This window comes from Apium graveolens, chromosome 1, assembly GCF_009905375.1.
Source record: "Apium graveolens cultivar Ventura chromosome 1, ASM990537v1, whole genome shotgun sequence".
In the NCBI taxonomy this organism is placed as follows: domain Eukaryota; kingdom Viridiplantae; phylum Streptophyta; class Magnoliopsida; order Apiales; family Apiaceae; genus Apium; species Apium graveolens.
Window position 1 is genome coordinate 107,420,934 of NC_133647.1, and position 20,866 is coordinate 107,441,799.

The following is a 20,866-nucleotide window of genomic DNA, read 5'->3' on the forward strand; positions in this document are numbered from 1 at the left end:
AACAAGAGGAAGACAAGTGTAACAAGATGACATAAGTGGATGACATAAGCATGACAAAATGGGAAGGATTTGTTGGTTTATTGTAAGCCACACAATTTTTACCATGGTAACAGTTTAATTAACAACAAAAGGAAGCAACCAAGCCAAAACAATTCATAACACAAAAAACACAAGTTGAGTTTTCATTTCCAAGCAAGAAGCTCTCGGCTTCTTCTCTTTTCCAAGAAGAAAAAATTTCCAAATTCAAGTTCCAAGCTTTGATAATTTGTGAGGTAATTATCCAAGGTTCCTTAAGCATAGATATAGCAATCCTATGAATCTAAGCTTCCATTTCCTTCACCATCTCTTCCAATAATTCATGGAAGAAGAGGGTGAATAGTGTAATAACCCCCAAAATTTTGGACTTTTTGTAACCCTTATGAATAGTGATTTTGCTGATTATGCTGAATAAGAAAACTTTTCATGCCACACTTTGTAGAGGTTCTTTTATTGTTATTCTGAGATCTTATTAGTACTCTATATGGTATATAAGTGTATGTAAAGATCGTCAGAATCCAAAATCGAAACACTTTGATTTTTCCCGAAAATCCACCAGATACCGAAAGAATTGAGTATAAGGTAACAGGATAAAAAAGATTTAAATTCAAGGATTATAAGAGAGGATCATAAAAGGAATATAATGTATTGAGAAAGGTTAAGGGAACCCAAGTAATAAGATCCCAAGTATGATCCCTCAAACGATAAACGGGAACGAAAGTTAAGCGAACCGTATAACAGATCAGCGGTCATTAGCCAAGTAATTAGGAGTTAATCAAAGAGGTTAGTGATGATGATGTCATCACACCAACAAGAAGAAGACAAGTGTGGGAAGATGACATAGGAGGATGACATAAGCATGACCAAAAGGGAAGGAATTGTTGGTTGATTATAAACCACACAAATTTTACCATGGTTAAAAGGTTAATAAATCAAAACAAAAACAAAACAACCAAGCAAAACAAATCACAAATCACAAAACACAAGTTGACTTTCATTATTCAAGAAGAAGCTCTCGGCCTCTTTTCTTTTTCAAAGGAAAGAAAATTAAAAATCAAGTTCTAAGCCTTGTTAATTAGTGAGGTAATTATCTAAGGTTCCTTGTACATAGATATAGATATCCTATTAGTCTAAGCTTCAAATTCCTTCACAATCTCTTCCAATAATTCATGGAAGAAGAGAGTAGATAATGTGTTTTTCAAGAACTTGAAATTTTGATCTTGTGTTTTTGTTTAGATAAAGCTTTAGTAAGGATTTTCCAAGGTTGTTTCAAGCTCATTAGTTACTCCTACTCTCAAGGAAGGTATAATCTCTTAACCTAGCATTATTATTGAATATTAAGAGCTTGTTATGAGTAGTATAGTTCATGAGAGGCATGATTATTGTGTATTTAGAGATTGGTTGGTTTTGTGATGTTTTTGGAGTTATAAATCTTGATTATTAGTTAATGAACTTAAGTAAGCTCTTAGTTCATGATTGAGAAGTAGTATAAATTGGAAATCTTGAGATGTTGGGGCTGTTGTAGTAGTGTATGGATGGAGTTTGGTTGTAATAATGGTTGTGGGTTGATTGTGGATTGATTGGAGTAGTATAAAATTTGGTAATCACGTAAACATAGTCGTCGTAATGCCCGATTTACCTTAGACTGCTTTTGTTCTTAACATCAGGACCCGTGAACTCACTGTTAGGTTTTGACCATTGCCATGATTAGATAGTTCATGTTACGAGCTTCATTTTGATATGTGGTTCGCTTGAAACCGATGTACAGTTTAGGAGAAACGACCGTTTTAAGTAACGGCGTTTCGCGAACGAACCATTACCCCTCGCCTTACTTTAAAACCTTGGTTAAGGACCTTAAATGACTAATTGGAGTATGAAACAATTATGTAAAGTGGGTTAGGCAGTTGGTAGGGTACTCGCGAAAGAATCGCCTTAAAACTCTTAATGGTTAATTTATTAAAAATGGTGGAGCCGAGGGTACTCGAGCGACTTAAGTGAATCGTTAAGCGCAAAAGCGAACGTTAGGGTCTAATTGGTTAAAGTATAGATTCATAAGCGACTTTGGTTTATTTCCAACTTATATATTGTTTATAGGTTACCAGACTCATTCCAAGCCTTTTATCACCCCCAGTCGCTCAGGCAAGTTTTCTACCCGTTATACTGTTGTTGTGATGTATATATGTATATGCATTATCTTGTGATAGATGCATGATGGTTAATTAGCGAATCTTGCGATATATTGGGGCATGCTGATATGGTATATATGCATGTCTGTTTCGTAATCTTGATATGTATTTGTTGATTCAATTGCTTATAAGTTGCATAATACCTATGCTAGAGATAAGCAGTAGTTGCGTATACCCTTAGTATAGGGGACCCAAAGGCAAACATTTTCTAAAACCGGGAGTCGATATTCCCGAGTATATTATATATATTTATAAATATATATAGATATAGTTTTCAAAACTATTAATCGAATAAGGTTTATTCGATAACTTTATTTTATTAATGAATATTACTTTGAATATTCATTCGAGGACTTATGACTCTGTTTATTCTATTTAATTAATATTACTTTGAATATTCATTCGAGGACCTATGACTCTGTTTATTCTATTTAATGAATATTATTTTGAATATTCATTCGAGGACTTAAGACTCCGCTTATTTACTAAATAATATTCTTTATTTTATTAAAGAATAATATTTCGATAATCAAACTTATTTTCGATTATTCAAATAAAGATCGTACTTCGTATAAGTATACCTTTGGTTATTTATTATTCATTTCAAGTATGAGTTTTAAAACTTCTACTTCAAATTATTTATATAGAGATTATCCTTATGGGAATATTATTTAAATAATAATATTCATATATTTTCTAATATATCGGGACTGATTTATTTCATTAAATCAGCATTAATCCGAACATTCTTAAAAATGTTTTCGAGTCTTCAAAATGATTTTAAAAGTTAGAGCGGATCCCAAAACTCATTTTTATATTTAAGATCTTCCTTTCAAAGGGGATTTAAATACTCGCTTAAAATCTGAGGGATCCGGCTCTGTGATGTATTTTATATTCCCAACGAGGTTGCTATTTTGATAAATGAATTGATTACTTACCCAACATTCGGGAAGTAAGTCCATCTATTGAGTCGGCATAAGCAACATGGGCTCAGTGGGCATCCATGAAAGTGTAAGTGGCTCAGTGGGAGTCCATCAAATGCGTAAGCGGCTGAGTGGCAGTCCAGCATAAGGTCCTATTGCGGCCAGGGTGATGACCAGTGGGGAATTCGTCCATCTACTAGTAGAAAAGGTTACTTATTGGTATCTTTGCCTGATCAGCAAGATATCGGGTTTATGCCAAAATTCTTTTCTTTCCAAAATTCATTGGATATTATAAACTTTGTTCATACTTTACATAACAGAGGTTTCCAGGAAATGTATAAGAGATATATATGTGGATATATATATCGGGACTAAATAAAGTATCTCGTAATTTCATTCCATTCAATAATATTTCAAAGATTGAATCTATTCAAGTCTTAACTTGTGGTCTCATCTATGGGATGAACTTTTGAAACCTATTATACTTTGAACAATGGTAGTTCAAGTAGTTTTCTAAAATGGTATAAGTATAGTGAGGTAATTGGTAACTTCATCTTCCTTTAAGCTTATATCCAGTAAGTAATTACCTTACACTTGATAAAGGATTCTAGTAAGTTATCCATTTAGATACTTGCATTATTGTTTACGCTATATATTATATTGCGAGCTGTAATGCTCACTCTTGCTTCATTTCTTCATCACACAACAACAGTTAGGAAAGATGGCCAGACTCAAGCAGACCTAGCGCAAGTGCGTGGGAAGCGTCCCGCGTCTTCCCGTTGATATCGTAGCTGCTATAGCTGTAGAGGTAGATCTATTTGTAGATCAGGCATTCTACTTTTGGGAATCAATTATGTATAATTATAACTTGTGGCAGATAATGGCAATTAACTGTAAACTTATCAAGTAATCATTTTGGGTTGTAATAACTTTTAAATTATGGATTCAAGGACTTGTACTTATTTCAATTTCATCCCTGAGACTATAACGTGTTGTGGTGTGTGTTAGTGTGGGGTCACAACATGAGGTTATTTATTATTAATTAAGTTAAGTGATATTGCGGAAAGAAAGACCGTGATGACCCGGATCCCCGACCCCGGATCTGGGGGTGTTACAAATAGTGTTTTCAAGATCTTAAAAATTTTGATCTTGTGTTTTTGTTTAGATATAGCTTTGGTAAGGATTTTCAAGGGTGATTCCTAGCTCCTTAGTTACTTTTACTCACCAAGGAAGGTATAATCTCATACCCTAGCCCTACTTTTGTATAGTTAGAGTTTTTATGTTTGGTATGGTTCATGAGAAGCATGATTCTTGTATACTTAGAGTGTGGTTGGATTTGTAATAAGTTTGAAGTTGTAAATCTTGATTATTGGTTAATGAACTTAAGTATAACTTTTTAGTTCATGATTGAGAGTAGTATAAATTGGAAATCTTGAGATGTTGGGGCTGTTGTAGTAAAGTATGGATGGAGTTTGGTTGTAATAATGATTGTTGGTTGATTTGTGGATTGATTGGAGTGGTATAAATTTTGGTAATCGCGTAAACATAGCCATCGTAATGCCCGATTTACCTTAGACTGCTTTTGTTCTTAACATCAGGAACCGTGAACTCACTGTTAGGTTTTGACCATTTCCATGATTAGATATTTCATGTTACAGGCTTCATTTTGATATGTGGTTCGCTTGAATCCGATGTACGGTTTAGGAGAAACGACCATTTTAAGTAATGGCGTTTCGCGAACGAACCATTACCCCTCACCTTACTTTGAAACCTTGGTTAAGGCCCTTAAATGACTAATTAGGGTATGAAACAATTATGTAAAGTGGATTAGGAAGTTGGTAGGGTACTTGCGAAAGAATCGCCTTAAAATTCTTAATGGTTAATTTATTAAAAATGGTGGAGCCGAGGGTACTCGAGCGACTTAAGTGAATCGTTAAGCACAAAAGCGAACGTTAGGGTCTAATTGGTTAAAGTATAGATTCTTAAGCGACTTTGGTTTAATTCCAACTTATATGATGTTTATAGGTTACCAGACTCGTCCCAAGCCTTTTATAACCCCCAATCGCTCATGCAAGTTTTCTACCCGTTATATTGTTGTTGTGATGTATATATGTATATGCATTATCTTGTGATAGATGCATGATGGTTATTAGCAAATCTTGCGATATATTGGAGCATGCTGATATGGTTTATATGCATGCCTGTTTCGTAATCTTGATATCTAATTATTGATTCAAATGCTTATAAGTTGCATAATACCTATGCTAGAGATAAGCAGTAGTTGCGTATACCCTTGGTATAGGGACCCAAAGGTGAACATTTTCTAAACCGGGAGACGATGTCCCCGAGTATATTATATATATATATATATTTATATATATATAAATAGTTTTCAAAACTATTAATCGAATAAGGTTTATTCGATAACTTTATTTTATATAATGAATATTATTTTGAATATTCATTCGAGGACTTATGACTCCGCTTTATTTTATTTAATGAATATTATTTTGAATATTCATTCGAGGACTTATGACTCCGCTTATTTATAAAATAATATTCTTTATTTTATTAAAGAATAATGTTTCGATAATTAAACTTATTTTCGATTATTCAAATAAAGATCGTACTTTCGTATAAGTATATCTTTGGTTATTTATTATTCATTTCAAGTATGAGTTTTAAAACTTCTACTTCAATTATTTTTATAAAGATTATCCTTTATGGGAATATTATTTAAATAATAATATTCAGATATTTTCTAATATATCGGGACTGATTTATTTCATTAAATCAGCATTACTCCAAACATTCTTAAAATTGTTTTCGAGTCTTCAAAATGATTTTTAAAAGTTAGAGCGGATCCCAAAACTCAATTTTATATTTAAGATCCTCCTTTCGAAGGGGATTTAAATACTCGCTCAAAACTGAGGGATCCGGCTCTGTGTCGTATTTTATATTCGCATTAAGGTTGCTGTTTTGATAAAAGAGTTTTTGATTACTTACCCAACACTCGGGAAGTAAAATTCTTGGAACAAGTTAATCCATTAACAGGCACCGCCTGGAAAATATCGGTGAGTTTTCCTTTCCAATTAGATATGACTTCTTGGTGGAGCCGTATCAACAAGTTTCTACTTGGGGAAAGGGGGGACGAGCTTTACATTTCAGAGTCATGGATTTCATCTGAACTAGGAGTGGCGTAAGTGGTCGAGTGGCGCCGGCCCAGCCTTATTATATTGGCCCAAATGGCCTGGAAGTTCCGCTAAGACGGTCCATTCCTTAGGAGTCCAGGGTTCGGTTGACAAGTAAATCCGACTGTTCTCCTCTACATGTAGAAAATGGTGGGGTTGCACTACTGCGACTGATCATCGTAAGTGGTCTTCCTAGCGCGGAAAACTCCCGTAATGAGTTCATCATCCAGTTAAATATTTCTGCAACACTACCCGGAGCATTTCGATCGAAAGGCTACGGATAGGTGATTGCCGAAGCATTGACAGGGTCAAACAGTTATAATGGTGTTTCCATCAAATGAAGTATCTCATAACTTCATTTCCTTTAAACAATATTTCAAAGATTGAATCTAGTCAAGTCTTATATTGTAGTCTCATTTATATAATGAACCTTCAAAAACTTATTATACTTTGAATAGTGGTAGTTCAAGTAGATTTCTAAAATGGTATAAGTATAGTGAAGTAATTGGTAACTTCATCTTCCTTTAAGCTTATATCCAGTAAGTAATTACCTTACACTTGATAAAGGTTTCCAATAAGTTATCCATTTAGATACTTGCATTATTGTTTACACTATATATATCTTGCGAGCTATAATGCTCACTCTTGCTTCATTTCTTCATCACACAACAACAGTTAGGAAAGATGGCCAGACTCAAGCAGACCCAGCGCAAGCGCGTGGGAAGCGTCCCGCGTCTTCCCGTTGATATCGTAGCTGCTATAGCTGCAGAGGTAGATCTATTTGTAGATCAGGCATTCTACTTTTGGGAATCAATTATGTATAATTATAACTTGTGGCAGATAATGGCAATTAACTGTAAACTTATCAAGTAATCATTTTGGGTTGTAATAACTTTTAAATTATGGATTCAAGGACTTGTACTTATTTCAATTTCATCTCTGAGACTATAACGTGTTGTGGTGTGTGTTAGTGTGGGGTCACAACATGAGGATATTTATTATTAATTAAGTTAAGTGATATTTGTGGAAAGAAAGACCGTGACGACCCGGATCCCCGACCCCGGATCTGGGGGTGTTACAGAAATGGTATCAGAGCTAAGCGTTATAAACCTCAGAGATGATGCGACGATATAATAATAAACTCACAAAGATAAGAAGAACTCTTGCCAAGTTCATAGTCGGACTACTTAAAGTAGCACTGACAGTTAAAACCCTTACGGGAACCCTTATAAGTATCATGATAGTAACTTAGCTCGTTTAATGTGTAGAGAAATGAGATAGAGGACCCAGAGATGTTCGAGCGTGAGCATGATGAGGCACTGCTAGATGCCGAGGATCAGGAAGAGCCTGAGATGGAGGAGGAGGAGGACCCCTCATAGGAGTCAGAGACGGAGGTTATTGCGATTTCAGATGAGGAGGACCCGGATGAGGTCCCAGTAGTTGAGGAGCATATCGGAGGTATGGTAGAGTACACCGGTACCCCTTTACCCTCACTTCCGGTGGTCAGAGCTCCTACCCCTTCACCACTATCTTGGAGACCCTATGGTGACAGCTCTGAGACCCATACTCCCAAGCCTAGGCAGACCGAGGAGGCACCCTCAGCAGATCCGGATTCACCACCTCTCGACCCTGCCCATAGGCAGTCTTTGTTAGCTCACGGATGTGTTCAGGATGTTCTGAGGACTCGAGTGGTTATTGCTGAGGCCCGGCTGGATGAGGTCAGGAGGGAGTTGGATGCGGAGAGGGCTGGTAGGCGTGCCCGAGCTCATGAGGCTAGAGCTACCAAGGATCGGGAGCTAACAGGGTTAGAGCTCATGGCCCGCGCGAGACTCCGATCACTCCAGGGGACAGACATGGGAGGATCTCTAGGAGGCAGGCTGACTACATTTTCCGTCATGCGATGGATAGAGTGTGGGAGCTGACCCGCTCCGGTGTTTGATTCAAGACCAGTGATGTGGTAGTCTAGTCGTCTAGTTAGTCGAGGCCATAATAAGAGCCAATTTTCTGGGATAGTTGACTTGTATATAGTATCCCTTTCTCTGACTAGACAGATAGACTCATGTATTTCACTTTTGGGCAGATGGCTGTAGAACTGTTGTACTTTTGACCAGATCAAACTATGTATTTCTCGCATTATGTATATATTTGTTTCCTTTCAGTTCAGTTCTTTAAGTGACGAGGTCACTATCTTTATCGTTGTTACTACTGCACTTCTTATTAGAACTGTCATAATATAATAGAATTGCGAGATACATTCTCCACATTATAGAAACTGTGCAAGGCACAATATTATGTATGATTGTGACCTAACATTGAATTTTCCCCAAAAATTATCAGTATCATGCCACCAAGAAGGATTGGGACTAGGGCGAACCCTGGGTTTGAGTACCAGGGAAGCCATAACCAGGATGGTAGGAACCAAGAACACAGTGAAGAGGAAGATGAGGATTATGTTGAACAGGATGACTCCCAGTATGAAGAGGAGGAGGAAACATTTGATGTTGAAGGATTTAAGATAGAGGCTGGAGAAGGAGAAACTCAGGTTGAGCAACAGGTACCAAACCCAGGCATGGATCCCATGGGGCAGTTCATGCAACAACTAAGGCAGAACTTGGAACGTCAACCCAACCCACCCCTCAAGGAAATAACAATGTTGTGGAAAACTCTTTCAGGCCTTTCAAGTCCCTTAAGCCCCCTGAGTTCCACGGATCAGCCAACCCAGTTGAGGCAAGGGTCAAGAAAACTCTAATGTATCAAGGGCTATTAATCTCCTTGCAAGTCTAAGTACTGATACTTTTTTGCAGTCCATACATTCTACTATTTTATCACATGAGACAATCCCTGTTTTTGTTGAAAAACAATCAATTTACTCTACTTTACCATCACCTGAGAAAATCCCTGTTGTTGCTGAAGATATAGTAGCACAATAGTCCATTCATAAAGTTTCATTCATTTCAGAATCACCACAGCATGTTACAGGAACTGAGGTTCTGGAAGTTAATCTCGAAGCTCCAATTCATTTATCTACAATACTTAAAGATGTGGAGTTAACTAGTGAAGCTGTGGAAGCTTCTGAAGCTACTGGATCACAAACTGCACTAATTTCTAATTATCATCTACATACTGAAGCTGGTGATGAAGTTCAACAATTAGTGCAAAATCCGGTTGCTATTGAAGAATCTAATAATGGTGAAGAAGCTAATGTTTTTAATGCTATTACAGATCCTGAGGATGATCTTTTCTTCCTTGGAGATATGCCCGTGCATGTAAGACAATAGAAAATAAAAGAGTTAGATGCTAAGAAGAAGCATGATAATTTTGATAATCTCTGGAATGCTCATTGGAAAGATTATACATATCCTATTTCCAGAACACAAGTTGTTGCACATCTGGAAAGAACAGAACATAAGATTACAAATCCTGATATGCTCAAATATCTGAAAGCGTCAACTTTAGTTGTTAGATCCTTACACACATCTCATGAAGCAACTACTACTCAAAATAATCAGATTAAAGAATCATTGATTGCTTCAAAGCTGACTACTCATCAGGAAATTTAAAAATAAATTGCACCAATAGTTTCCAGATAAACTGCAATTGAAGCCAGTCAAGCTAGATTGGAAATTAAACAAGTTCAATTGTCTGATCAACTTACATAAGTACATAATTCAATGGAGCTTATTCTTTCTCTACTTCTTGGTGATGATGCCAAAAAGAGGGAGAAAATTATTAAATCTAAATGCAAGCAGCTAACATTAATAAGTATTGATGATGAAAATCCTGATGGAGGTAATAAGGGTGGGTAGAAGGAAAGTGAAAGGGGAAGAGGTGAAAAGCTAGTTGGAGTTAGTGGTTCATCAAAAGCAATCATTAAATTTCAATCTAGACAAGGTGGAGAAAGTAAGAGGAATGAAAAAAGAGTAGAAGATTTGATTGTGACTAAAAAAATTCAAAAATCTTCACAAGTCACAAATGCTATTGATGAAGACCAAGGTATTCTAGAGATAGAAGCTGGTACTGAAGCATATCAATATCTTCAAAATATGAAAGTTAGAAGAAGAAAGACAACTTTGTTCTACAAGGATCCAAAGATTCAATTATTTGACTCTGAGGTAAGTAGAAGAATATTTGCAAAAGAAGATATAACGACTCGTATATTTTTATTATTTAAATGTGAAATTATTGAATAAGTAATATTTAAAATATGTGTATGGGTGTTGTCAGTTGGATATTATTTTGCTGTTAATTATGTGTGATCGTTGGTGTTCGAGTATCAATTGTGCAATTCGTTGTGAAGCTGTGTTATGTCACTTTTGTATTTAAAGGTGATTTTATTCAGGATTTATTTCCATAAATACTTGGGTTATCTCAAAAATAATTTTTATGGCTTTATAATTTTATTAATTATTTTTAGGCATTTTTAAAATTGAGAAATCAATATTTCATCAATTATTTTGCCATATATAATTTTTTGATTGCAATTATTTGTTAAATCTGTATTTAATTCCCGAATTCTTCAAAAAAATAAAATTATGAAACTCATATTTATTGAAGTTTGGAATATTCCGAGAATTTTAAAATTATTTTGGGAATTTTCGGGATTAATTTTACCCCCGCGTTATTTCGTTAATTGTTAAAAACGGGTATAAGTTGCGTTTCAGAAATGATTTAAAAATTGAGAAATATTTATTTTATCAACTCTGGAATATCTCAAAAATTTTGGGACTACATTTATAATTTTTGATAAATTTTGGGTGTACGGTTAATTCGTTTTTCCAAGGAAAGCGGACCGGAATTTACTAATAACGAGTCAGAGATATTTGTATCACAATTAGATGATTTAGTTGACGCGTGTCACATTGTAATAAACAGAGAGGGCTGCATTTGGGGGGGGGGGGGTTATCTTCCCTTTTCTTTTCCATTCTTTTCCGATTGGGAACTAATCTCTCCTTCTTTTGTTTCCTTTCTTCTCTCAGTTGATTAGTGGTAAATTCTGTTGTCGGGTTCTATTTCTTTTTCCGGCCACCTGTTGCCGCCAGTTCTCCGGTGAGGTGACAGTGGCGCGTGTGCGGCGTTCCTTTCCGATTGTCGCCGCTCGCCTGAGTCCTGTTCTTCTGGTCCCTTTGTTCTGGTGATTGTCTTGGTAGTTCCGATATATGCATATACATATATGTATGTATATGTCCGTTCCTGTTGTGTAGTTATAAGCTTGTGTGTCTCTGTTGTGCCTGTTTTTGGTATCTCCTGTTATTTTCTTCCGGCCGCCGCCGTGTGTCTTCCGGCGTGGTGGCCGGCGTGCGTGTAACACACACGCGCGTGTTCCAGTTACGTTGTTGTATGTGGTTGCGAATTGCTGCTGTTCGTTTTAGATTCTGTGTAATACGATTGTTCCACTTTTTTTTGGATATTCGAATTTTTAATCTAATTTTATGAGAATTCGAATGAACTTTTGAGATTATTCGAACTATTAATTTTCTTGCGTATTCATAAATCTTATCAGTGAAGTTCGTATGGAAACTCGAAAAATTCGGGCACCGAAGAATTTTACCGTTGTCCGCGATGAATTTCGACGAGCGGACGGTGGACCATGATGTTCGTTATCTGAATTCTAATATTTTAAAATAAATAAATATAAAAAAAATACAGATAATAAATAATAACTGTAATAGAATTGGCGGTTGGGAATTTGTGAATTTGTGAATTGTCGTTGTTGACGGAAGTCGGTGGTTGGAATTTGGATTGGGTTAGATTGTGGTTGTGATTGATTTGACGTCGGGTTGTTCGACGGGTTAGCCGATAATCAAAGGAGGTGCTGCCCGATTTCCGGAAATTTAAATTACGGAAATACGAGGCCATACCCAATGACTATCGAAACGTCGATCGGTTATATGTAACTACTTTGTACGAAACCTGATTATGTGTTGTGATGTAATATTTTGCTAAAACCGATAACCCTAATTTCGTAAAAGGACAGATATACATATTTTCTGGAAGCGAACACCGAACTGATTTTCGAGAACGCGAACCCTATTTGATACGTGTATTATTATGTGAAGTATTACGAGTCGGGTTTTGTTAACGTTCGGGTAGATTGTTAGCGAGGATATGTCAAGCATAATCGATGGTCTAAATTTGGGTATTTCGACTTTGTAGGTTCTAGTCGGAAGGCCCAAGAGTTGGCGTTGGTCTAAAGATAGCCTAGTGGACAGTCGACGAGCTCAGTAAGGTTCCAATCGAAGGACCTGAGTGTTGAAGTTGAAGCCAGGGTAATCTAGTGGTTAGGCGATAAAGCCTGAGCGTTCGTGTCGGCTCAAGGTCAATCGATAATGTTTGTAAAGCTCTGCAAGGCAAGTACCCCTGAACAAATCTTTTACGATTCAGTATATATGAATAATTGTTGATTTAAATTTACGTACTGGAACAGAACGATTTAAGTTACGTATCCCCTGGGTTTTAAATTATTTTGTTAATTTATATTTTAGGGGAAAAGTAACTTCTGAAAATACCTATCTCTAAACTTTGAATAAAATGATAATGTTTTGGAAAGTGTGTTGTGATAAAATGGTTTCAAAAAGAGATAGGTAAGTGATTTGGAAAACTGGATAAAAATGATCATATAATTGGATGAGTGTGCGCAGGAGGCCCGTAACTGTCTGGAAGTTAGCGTAAGAGGCGAAGTGGTTGCGCACCCTATTATAACCACCAGCCCAGCGTGACAGAGACCTAGCTAGTCTCTGAGTTCCGGAACAAGTTTTCATAGGATATCCAAGATAGAGTTATCCTATGGAGATAGCCTGATCAGCTGTCTCACTAGGGATCATCCAATACTTTTATATCTGAGCAAGTGATTTTGAGGTTCCCTGAGAGGAACAAGTTTTATAGGTCCCGTGATGGGACAAGTTTTATGGTTCTCGTAACGGAACAAATGGTTTTGGGTCCCCGTAATGGGACAAATGGTTTTATGAGTCCTACAATGGGACGGAAGATTTGAAAATGAAAGTAGCATGCTAAAATTGAACTCTGGTATTTATGCATAGCACACAACTGTTGATTTGGTTTTACAGAGCGTGCTAGTTTTGATATCCAGTTCACACATGTTTTACTTGTTTTCTAACAAGTTATGATTTCTGTTCCTATAACTGTTTATCATAAACTATTTTTTTATTATTATTCATATAGTGGTACTGTTGAGCAATTGAATGCTCACCCTTGCAAAATGTTTTATATATGTATTGTAGATACCTAAGAGATTCTTCAGTGGTAATCGGGGTAGAGTTCCAGTTCCTTCTGTGTCAGGCTCCTCTGAGGTAGTTGTTTTGGACCCAAGCGGGTCTGTTGAGTTGCTGAACAAAGATAGTATTGTCAGGATTATCTTTAGTAAGTTGGTTTTGTTATGGTTGTAAGCTAAGTCATACTTAAACCTGGAAAAGATCTTGGAAAAAGGGGTTGTGTTTATATAATAATGTTGAGTTGGATTATGTTGTTAATATTGTTATTGATGACGTCAACTCCTGACCCCGGGGTTGAGGCCATCACAGAAAATCCTGGAGTTGATCTTGAACAACTAAGGAAAATGGAGGAAGACTTCAAGAATTCCATGAAGATAGCAAATATTGATATTGCTGTTATTTCTCAAGTACTTTATGAAGATGATCCTTTTAACAGGCCAACCAGAGGTAAAGTTATAAGGGAAATCAGTCGGGCAGAAGATCTCAGATCACAAGTTACTGTAACTGCTGACATGAAGCTTAAAGGAAAAGAGAAGATAAGAGAGAAGTCAAAGATTTCAAAGTCTAAAGCCAAAGCTGTTGCAAAAAAGAAAATACCATCTAAGGAAACTAAATCTCAAATACTGATAGATTCAATCTATACAGTAGTTCAAGCTTATGATATTGAAGAAAATTGTGAAGAAGAAGAAATCAGCCAAGCTCATCAAAGAAGGAAGATTTATGGAGCTTTCTGAGCTGAAGAACTGGAATTAACCGCTGACATTGCTCAAGTTAAAGAAGTAGTTCAGGAAGAAGAGTAAAGTATGATATTCACTGAAGCAAGATTGCATATGCATACTTGATTCCTGCATTTAGATAGTTTTGACATCATCAATTAGAACTTTTCCATATTTCCATAATGAACAAGTTGGGGGAGATTGTTAGGAGCAATTGATGATATCAAGCAGAAACTATCAGAAGTTCATATCAGAACTTACATCAACGGATGATGATGACATTGACGGATGATGATATCGACGGATAAGGATATCGACGGATGATGATGTCAACGGATGATATAATCAGTATTTGTCACATCAGTTGATCTTTGAGAAGGAAAAGGAAACACGAACTCAAGGCGGTGAAGGACTTTATCTCAGAAGCATTGTATATGTTTGCTTGTTGTTAATATAATAGAAATCCTTATACATTGTGTAGTTGTGCTCTATATAAAGCACATATTAGGTTCATGCTATAAGTATTGTGACATTGTTATATCTTTCGCATAACCTAGCAGCTCTCAAGGATATTTGTTCATCCTTTCGAGAGAGTACGTTTGTAATAAGTTTTTATCTTTTAATATAAAAACTATTGATTCTGTTGAAGCTTTGTTGAATTGATTGTGTTAAGTGTATTCACCCCCCTCTACAGTTGATTAAGGGCCTAATAAATCAGGATGATTGTTGACTTGCCCTATATGATTGATAATGATTTCACTAGCTTCATCTTTAGACTTAAGAAAATGTGTCCAAGAGAACTTTGAGAAGTCATCCACAATCAATAGGCAATATCTCTTCTTTGAAATTGACAACACATTGATTGGTCCAAACAAATCCATGTGCAACCATTATAGTGGTTCTTCAATTGTTGATTCAAGCTTCCGTTTAAATGATGCTTTAATTTGTTTCCCTTTTTGACAAGAGTCACACAATCCATCCTTTGAGAACTCAACTTGAAGTTCAGATGAGACAGCTTCTTGTGCCACAGCCAACTTTCATCCTTACTTGCTTTACTGAAAAGACAAGTAATAGAATATGCATTAGATTTGTTAAAGTCATCAAGGTACAAATTTCCTTTTCTCACTCCAGTGAGAACCACTTTGTTTTTTTCTTGCAGGTAATAACACATGCTTTAGAATTGAAAGTTACAGAGTTGCCTTTATCACATAGCTGGCTAATACTCAAAAGATTATGTTTGAGTCCATCCACTAGAGTAATTTCTTCAATGATGACATTGTCTTTTGAAATCAAGCCATATCCCATAATATACCCTTTGTTGTCATCTCCAAAAGTAATACTTGGGCCAGCTCTCTCCTTGAACTCAGTGAGCAGGGTAGAGTCTCCAGTCATGTACCTTGAGCATCCACTGTCTAGATACCATAGACTCTTTATATTTCCCTGCACACATCAAAATCAAATCAAGTTTATTTTGGTACCCAAGTTTCCTTGGGTCCTGACTTGTTAGCCCTTTTCTTAGGTTTCTTAGTCTTTCCACCATCAGACTTGGGTGACTGGGGATCAACCTTAGTCCTTGGAGATTGACTGTGAATCCCATGATCAATTATAGAATTATCATTCACATTTTGATTAACACGATATGGCATAGAATGTACAAACAAGTTATTCCAGTAAGGCATGCTAAATGGCATTTGTGGCATATTGAATGCAATATAGTACGGATTTTGTGTAAATGCCATATTAGTAAGTTGTGCATTTTAATTATGTGCAGACATAATAGGCATGACATTCATTGGTAATGTGGGCATGTTGGGAAAATAAGGAGGTGCATACATGGTATATGCATAAAAAATTTGAATTTAGCAGATAAGTGATTAACACTACCACACTTTACACAAGTTTTTCTAGGTGCATATTTGTCAAGTGTATAGTTGTTATGTTAGTTAATCCTACTGTCCTGTTTCTATTGTTTTTCCTTTTAGAATCTTCCCCGACCTCAATTTTCTCCAATATGTCACTCAACTGCTTCATTGATAGATGCCCCACATTTACTTTCTTGGTTTCCTTCACTCGGCTTGATTCTCCTGTAAAAAAGTTCTTAGAAACTGATCCATATTTCTCATTTAGCTTATCTAGCTTGGCTTTGCTAATTGGCTTCTTTTCTATCAACAGATGTGAATCCATGTCTTTTAACGGATATTCATTTTCAGCTTTTGATGGATAAGCTTCATCATCCGTCGACTTCACATCCGTTGATCAGCCATCAATAAATACATGGTCCAGTTTCTTATTGTCCTTTTTCGATGCTTCTTCAAAAAATGACTTGATTCCTTGAACTTTAGATATCTGGGAACTTACATTCCTTGATGATTTACAAGCCTTGATCACCTCTTGCTCACGTTCAACCTGCTTTTTAAAATTTCCTCTTTCTTCAAAGATTCAGTCAGTTCATCATTCACAATCTTGCACTCTACCTTCATTTTCTCAAATTCAATGGATTGAGTTTCTAACACATCATTTCTCTCACTTAAAAATAGATTATTATTTTTAATTCTATTGTTTTATTTAGTGAGTGATTTAAGTGTAACTTGTAAGTGATATATTTCTATATACATGTCATTTATGGCATCATTACACTCATCTTTATAAAGGTGTGCTAGGTTTATAGTGATTGCTTGATTGCTTGAGGAACTGACTTCTGCTTCATCTGATTTGGCCATTATGGCTAAGTTGACATAGCTTGTTTCTTCATCTCCATCTTCCCCATCTGTTGCCCAATCCTTATCTTGAGTCAAGAAAGCCTTTTCCTTTTGTTTAAGCAATTCAAAATATTTCTTTTTATAATCCACTGGCTCAAACCTCCTTTTCTCATGATTAGGCTTTCTGCATTCATTGGCAAAGTGACCACTCAAGCCACACTTGAAGCATTTAAATTTTGGCTTGTCCACCATGTTTCTGTTTGGCTTGGTTGCTCCAAAAATATTTTTGAATTTGAGTTTGGAAAATCTTTTTGATAGGAAATCTAGATGTTCATCTATGTCTTCCATCTCATCCTTACTAGGATAGTCTTCATTCTCAGCCATTAGCCCTTTTCCCTTGCCTTCACAAACCCTTGAGTTTGGTGCAGATTCCACAGCTTTAACTTTCAACTCGATTCCTCTCTCTTGTTCAGCTACCAGTGCATTAGATCCACCTTTCTTCCTTCCTTTCTCCAATAGCTCAACCTGTTCTATCTCGAGCTCATAGGTTTTTAAGATACCATACAGTCTCTCTAGGGTAAATTCTTTATATTCTTGAGAGTTTCTGAGAGAGACTATCATTGGCTTCCACTCTTTTGGTTGAGATCTCTGGAATTTTAGATTAGAGTCTTTAGTCTGGTAGATCCTTCTATACAACTTTAAACCATTTAGCAGTTTTTGAAATCTACTGAAGATATCACTCAGTGACTCACCATCTTCAAAATGAAAATGTTCATACTTTTGTATGAAGAGTTGCATCTTATTTTCTCTAACTTGCTCAATTCCCTCACATAGTACTTGGATTTGGTCCCAAATTTCCTTGGCAGTGTTGTAGTTGATAACATTGTCAAACATATCTCCATCAAGACCATTGAACATAATGTTCATGGCCTTTTTGTTTTTATGAACTTGCTCAATGTCTTCATCTGTCCATTCTGACCTTGGCTTTGAAACTGTTTACTCATTTCCAACAGCTCTTTCAATATTTGTTGCAGTTCTATGAGGAACATGAGGACCTTTCTCTATGCAGTCAACATATCTTGCATCTTGAGAGAGTAGATGAAGGAGCATCTTCACTTTCCAGTGATGATAATTGTCTTTATTGTCTTTATCTAGAAGTGGGTTCTTCACTCCAACATCCTTTCTATTCATGTTGTTAGTTTGTTTTGATCTTTAAACTCTTAGTGTGTCAAGAGCTTACTCTGTTACCAATTGTTATTCCCTAAAAATCTAACAATAGAATTACAGAAGGGGGTTGAATGGAATCTGGTTTCTTTTAGAAAATTTAAAATCTCTTTTGAATATTTATATATATAACAGTGAATGAATATGTTGTAGTGCGTATTGAAAAATTGTAAGTATTCAAACAAAAAGTAATTAAACATAACAGTTTAAAAACTTTATGGTGGATTGATCTTTTCACCAGAGATATTGTTGTGTATATGTTGCGTACTTGATGATTTCATTAACAAAACACCTTGGTAGATTTTACTTAGTGAAAAATGTAGCACTCGACGAATAAGTATTATAGTCCTGACGGATAACTCAATATAGTCCCGACGGATGATGATTTATTATCCATCGAGTGAGTAGCTTATGTAACAATAAGTCTTTAGCACAGTTCTGCATACACATTGTTTAGATTTTGTAGTAGTACTCAAGTCATGTTGACTTTAACTAGATATGCATAATATGTAGATTAATTTTACATAGATGATGTCTTGTAATCCTGCATAAATGAAATGAAGTCAAGTGCCTGATTGCTAATCGACAGATAAAACCACAATGCCATTCGCCAGATGATCATGAACTCGACGGATGAACATGAACCCGACGGATAAAGAATTTAAACATCCGTTGACAGTGACAATACAGTCACATGCGTCGAGTTTATGCAAATGGAATGTGGAAGCCTATTCAACTGGGTTTTAGAGAACAAAGAAGCATTGCCATTTCCATGCTATTATGAAGATATTCAAATATGCTGGAATAGAGTAATGAAGTAGCATAGTATTAGACTTGATAGTTTTTGTTTTATTATCTTGCCTTATTACTTTGTAATCTTGGTGTTATATAAACCAAGAAGTAGCAAATAGAACAACTAACTTAGCAACCAAGAGAGAAACATTTGTAAGCTGTATTCTTAGCATTTCTCTACAATCTTGGTTATTGACAATTTGTAAGCAGCTGTGAGCTAATTGCTACACAGAGTTCTCTTGATATATTATATATCTCTGGTGGATACATTCAAATCCACCAGAAAGTTTTTTAAAGACTTGTGTTTTTAATTACTTGTGGTTTGATTCATTTCTAGTTATTATTCCGCACTCTGCAAATCAATTCACACTGATATATATATTTAAGTTAGAACAATTTTATTTGTGAAAATGTTTTAAGAATTCCATTCAACCCCCCTTCTGTAATTTTTGTTGCATTGTTAAGGGACTAACAATTGGTATCAGAGCGAGCTCTTGATAAACAAAGAGTTTAAAGATCACAACAAAACAGCAAGATGAACAAGAAGGATGTTGGAGTCAAGATTCCTTTTCTGGATAAAGATAATTACCATCACTGGAAGGTAAAGATGCATCTTCATTTACTTTCTCAAGATGAGGCCTATGTAGACTGCATAGAAAGAAGCCCTCATGTACCAATGAGAGTTGCAACTGAAAATGAGCCATCTGTCCCCAAACCAAGGCATGAATGGTCTGATCCTGATATTGAACAAGTCATGAAAGATAAGAAGGCCATGAATATCCTGTTCAATGGAGTTGATGGTGATATGTTTGACAACATCATCAATTGCAAAAATGCCAAGGATGTTTGGGATACAATACAGATTATCTGTGATGGCACTGAGTAAGTTAGAGAAAACAAGATGCAGCTACTGATTTAGCAATATGAGCATTTTCATAGTGAAGAAAGTGAGTCTATCACTGACATCTTTAGTAGGTTTCAAAAACTACTAAATGCTCTGAAGTTGCATGGAAGAGTCTATCAGACAAAAGACTCCAATCTGAAGTTCCTTAGATCTCTTCCAAAGGAATGGAAACCTATGACGGTCTCATTGAGAAACTCTCAAGATTACAAGGAGTTTACTTTAGAGAGACTGTATGGCATCCTGAAAACCTATGAGCTTGAAATAGAGCAAGATGAGAGGATGGAGAGAGGAAAGAAGAAAGGAGGATCCATTGCACTAGTTGCTGAGTTAGAGAAAGAGAAGGAGATGAATATGGAAGCTGTTGAATCAACTTCAAAGGTCTGTGAAAATAAGGGCAAGGGGCTGGTAGCAGAAAATGAAGATTCTTTGAGCCAAGATGACATGGAAGATATTGATGAACATCTAGCATTTCTTTCCAGAAGATTTTCCAAGCTCAAGTTCAAGACGAACTTTGGAGCAGCTAAGCCAAATGGAAACATGGTGGATAAATCAAAATTCAAATGTTTCAAATGTGGCTTCGCAGGGCACTTTTCCAGTGAGTGTAGAAAGTCATATTTTAGCAAAAAGAAGTTTGAGCCTGTTGATTATAAACAGAAATACTTTGAGTTGCTCAAACAAAAGGAAAGGGTTTTCATTACACAAGAGAATGATTGGGCAACTGATGGCCTGGATGAGGATGAGGATGTCAGCTATGTCAATCTAGCCCTAATGGCCAAGTCTGATAAAACAGAGACAAGTTCTTCAAGTAATCAGGGAAATAGAAAGAATCTATGGTACTTGGATAGTGGTTGTTCAAGACACATGACTGGCGATTCTACCCTGCTCACAGAGTTCAAGGAGAGAGCTGGCCCAAGTATTACTTTTGGAGATGACAGCAAGGGTTATACTGTGGGATATGGCTTGATT